The following is a 4,919-nucleotide window of genomic DNA, read 5'->3' on the forward strand; positions in this document are numbered from 1 at the left end:
TCTGTGAACTCTTTTTCTTAGGAGAGCATATTGTTTCAAAAGTAAACACATTTTCAGCATGGGTAGTTCCTAGAGTCAGAGACTATGGGTAGGAAGTCCTAAGGAGTGAGTGCGACCTGGTGTTGCTACCAACCACTGAGCCTGAGAAGGTGCCCACATCACCTCTCATACTGCACAGCATAGAAAAGAGACTAAATAAAATACCAGTTGCTTTGTCCCATGAAGGTATATATATGTAGCCGAAGTTCCAGAACTAGCTTACAAAAATATTTACTTTGACATCCAAAGATTTTTATATTTTTAAATTAGTTGAGTCACATGGATTTGATCCCTGGTCAGGGCATATACAAGAATCAACCAATGGATGTATAAATGAGTGGGACAACACATTGATATTTCTCTCTCCCTCTCCTTCCTGTCTTTCTAAAAAAAAAAGGTAAGTATATTTTTAATAAAATAAAATTGAGAGATTTTACACAATAATTTGGGTATCTAGCTTTGCTTGAAACATAGAAAATCTGATAACAAATGCCTCAATCTTTTATGGTAATAATTTACTAAAACTGAATATGCAATGCCCTCTTTAGGAATGACATTCACTCTCTACTCATTTAACAAGTACTTTTTTTAATTTAAAAATCATTTAATACACAAAGTGAAAAACTATAATACAAAAGCACTTCACATTTTTAAAAAAACAAGTATCTTCTAAATTACTTAATAGTTGATAGAGCCGCAATCCTTTATGTGAAATCGTTAGAGCCAGATACTTCAGAATTATGAAATTTTCAGTTTTTTTCCAAAGGTAATTCAGTGCATATACCAACAAGATTTTATTTATTTATCTTTAGAGGGGAAGGGAAGGAGAGAAGGAGAGAGGAGAGAAATATCAATGTATGGTTGCCTCTTGTGGTTCCCCTGCTGGGAACTGGCCTGCAACCCAGGCACGTGCCCTGACTGGGAATTGAACAGTGATCCTTTGGTTCACAGGCCGGTGCTCAATCCACTGAGCTATATCAGCCAGGGCTCATTTAACAAGTATTCATTGCATATCTACTATGTTCTGGACGCTACACTAGGTGGTGAACAATGTAAGACCAGCTCACTGCACCCATGGCATTTATATACTTATAGGGAGAGAGAGGGGAAGAAAGCTTGCCTACACACACATAAAACATGTTAATACGGTGACACATGTAATTAAAACTATACAGGGCAATAGGACAGAAAGTAATGTTGCTCAGATTCTACCTTCTCAATCAAGCATTCCCCAGTGATCACTTAATACTGTAATCCAGGAATCTTCAAATTACAGTTAATTGGCCAAATAAGCCAACTGCATGTTTTTTATGGAGTTTTACTGGAATGCAGCCACATCTACTCATTAACTTACGCCTATGGCTGCCTTTGTGCTACAAGGGCAAGGGTGAACAGTTGCTAGAGAGAACCTTGGCCTGCAAAGCCTAAAATAATACCTGACCCTTTACAAACACAAAAAGTATCTGACTTCATTCCTGTTGCTACTCTCAACTTTTTCAACTTCCCCAACTTTGTTTTCATATTCTTATTATCTCTAAAGCAATTTTATTACACACTTTTATTTTATTGATATTGTCCATTACCTCATGAATTAAGTCAATAACACCATGAGGGCAAGGATCTTAATTTTGTTAATGTATGTCTCTAAAATTTTTGGAATATGGTAGGTACACAATATTTGTAGAATAGTTGAATAAGGGTAAAGAAATAAGAATACATAGCATACAACTACAGAAAGCATGGTGAGGAATTTGGGTTTTATTCTAAATTTATGTGTAGCCACAGTGGGTTTTTAAACAGTGGAGTGGCATGACATGAGGCAGGCCAGCGTTGTGGAGTGACTTACTCTCCTTGCCCTGGACTGAGTAGACCCATTCATCTGTGTTCCTTACCTGGTCTGTGCTATGGGCCTTAGTGCAGTGAATACTCCATGACAGAAATAATTATGATGCTGGAATCTCAATCTCAACAATCACCTCAAATGTTCCTCTGGGGGGCAGAAGCCCGGGAAAAAATGTGTTTACCAGCAAGAGCTGCACAGGTCTCCAATAACATTAACTGGCAAGCTCAATGATTTTAAATCAGAGAGATTTTATAAAAATTTTGTAAGATTTAGATATTATGTTTGCTATAATGCTTATAAATTGCCTTTTGAGAAATATATGTGAAGATATTATAGCAACCAAAGTAGCATAAGACCCAAAACTCAGTTTACCAATCTGTACACTAGAGTGCCTTGGTGCATCAGTGGGTTATGGGTGCACTGAAATATCAATTTTCCTCTACTCTTGGGGATTATTTAGTCAAGGCCTCATTCATTTATCCAGATGTTATAGAATTATTATCATTTTAAATGAATGTGATAAAGTTAAGTAGACCTGCAATGGACAGTCATATTTTGTTAATCATTGTTTTCCAAAAGAGAACAAGTCATTCCATTGTGGATATGGCTAAAATTATGAGTCTCCTTGAGACAATTTGATCATGGTTTCTTGACTATATCTCTGTTTCTAATGAAGTTATAAACTAGGAGAAGCATATATAAACAATAAGGAACACTGGTATAATCAGTTCAGGGAGAGACTAGACAAACATCATTGAGGGGGTTAAGGAAAGGCTCAGGAAAAAAATGGAATTTGGGCTACACACTGAATAATGAAGACCTTTGACAGGGAGAGGGCAAGGTTGCTGCTAATTGGCCTGGCATTGCTGCCTCAGAGATTTAGATAATTTTCACATTCTGTGGAGTAAGGACCAAGGTGAAGATAATTTCCACATTGTTGGGTTGGTCCAGGAATCAGTAATTCTAAAGTGAGATGTATCAGTTCCTTCATCAAATAGTATGAAAAGTTTCTTCATTTACACACCCTTTTCATTGGGCCGAATCACTAGAAGTCTGCATACAGAAGGGCTTTTTTCCCATGCCCACCATGGTGCAACCTCACCAATCTCACATCAGAAGTGGGAATTGTGGAAAGCACATCACGGTACTCAGCTACATCATATAAATAACCCCTGCCTCAGTGCATTGGTGGTTAGAGACGGGGGACCTGGAAACACTTAGCCACTGTGTAGGAATCATATATACACATGCACTCCATATTTAAAAAAAAAACTTTCCTACAGTGTCATTGGCCTTTCTTGATTAGTCTCAAAGAAAAATCAACAGATTAAAACAAACAGGGTGAAACAACAGAATTATGTCATTGAGAGGTTTCAAGACTCTTGGTTTGTAGGACCCTTGGTGTCTAAGTAATTTTTTCATGGGTGCTCACTAGTCAGGAAAAGTACCTAACCCTTCAGTTTAGTATGTTCAAACAACATAATAATCTGTGCTTAACTTGGTAACATTAAATATATATACATATAAATTATTTTAATTTTAAATAACCACAATAGCATGTTAAGTGGAGTTGTGCTCTCAGACCTTCTTCCACCTTGGATTCAGATTACATGCTACTGGTCCCATTTCTGATTCCAAGTTGATGTTTATTCACTGTTCACTTTGTTCACAACAATCAATGAAAACTCAGCTTTAAACACTGTGACTTCATCACAAAAATAGTGCAATCTAATGTTGAAATAGAAACTACTTCAAGCTAGTAGTTCATATCACTTCTGACAGATGCTGCATTTTGCTCTACTTTCCTTGTATATGTAATAACTGGTGAATGTAATCCAAAAAAGACCAGCAAATTATGTGTGTTTCAGAAGGACCACAACTACCATGAGGTTTCAGGTCTTCATGTCTATTTTCTGCAGGCTTGCCATTTCAGGGCTGAATAACCACGTGAGCCTCATTGTTTTGTTGTTTTTGTTCCTAAACATGCAGCTTTAATTTGTTTCTCAAATCTCCAAGACCTCTGTATCAAACACTATTGATTTGCTCCATGTTTGAGAGCATAAGGGGAGCAGTCAAAGGACTTTCTGTGTATGTGTAGCCACTCTCCTCTAGTAAATATATCCTGTACAGATATTATTTTACAGAGCATTTCTTTAAAATAGAGTGATCAGGATTCTCCACCAAGTCTTCTATGACCTGACCCTTTATCAAAACACCTCTCATTAACACCTATCTAACATAACAATATTCATATATTACAAAATGGTAAACAGGGAACATACAACTGAATTAGCAGAAAGGAGGTGGCAAAAAGTTACAAAGAAATGGAAAGAATGAAAAAAAAGGAGAGAAATCTTTAGTTCTGGTTATTGCATCATTAGTTGAAAGGATCCAAAACCATTGCCATAAAAAGCAACTAATGAAAATTATGTTTCTGATGGTAAAATTGTCTGAGAATGTGTATATATATGTGGACATACATATGCACATGCATGTGTGTGCATGTGCTGTGTGTATTTGTAAGCATTTCTTTGGGGAACCAAAATTTAAAACTAACAAGAATAGATCTGAAACCACCCAAGAGTTAATATTTTGCAACTCACTTAGGTAAGAAATAAATTATTATCATCTATTCACAAATGAAGTTAGGTTCTTTGAAAAATGTTTACTTCATCAGTAAGTTGTAATGAATTTACTAGACTATGCCTACAACTACTTAACAGATTAATCTTTCACCAACAGACAGGCTATGACCTGCAATCTCATCTTCTAATGCTTAGAATGGCTGGTTATCATACAGTAAATGAAGATCTTCCTACAGATTTGTTCCTGATGTCAAGCATGGACATGAGGCTGCCATGAAGGAATGCTAAGAATTACTGTTCAGAATCTTCCATCTGTAACAAAATGAGATAACAATGGCTCTGTACAGTATCTTCCCTTGGATAGAACAACAGGGTGGGACAAACCAATCAGGCTAATCACCTGCAGACGAATGGAGAAGATACCATTAATGGGGGAAGTTTAGGGAGGGAAG

Source organism: Sturnira hondurensis, unplaced genomic scaffold (genome assembly GCF_014824575.4).
Source record: "Sturnira hondurensis isolate 20B ecotype Veracruz unplaced genomic scaffold, ASM1482457v3 Scaffold0000256, whole genome shotgun sequence".
Taxonomy (NCBI): domain Eukaryota; kingdom Metazoa; phylum Chordata; class Mammalia; order Chiroptera; family Phyllostomidae; genus Sturnira; species Sturnira hondurensis.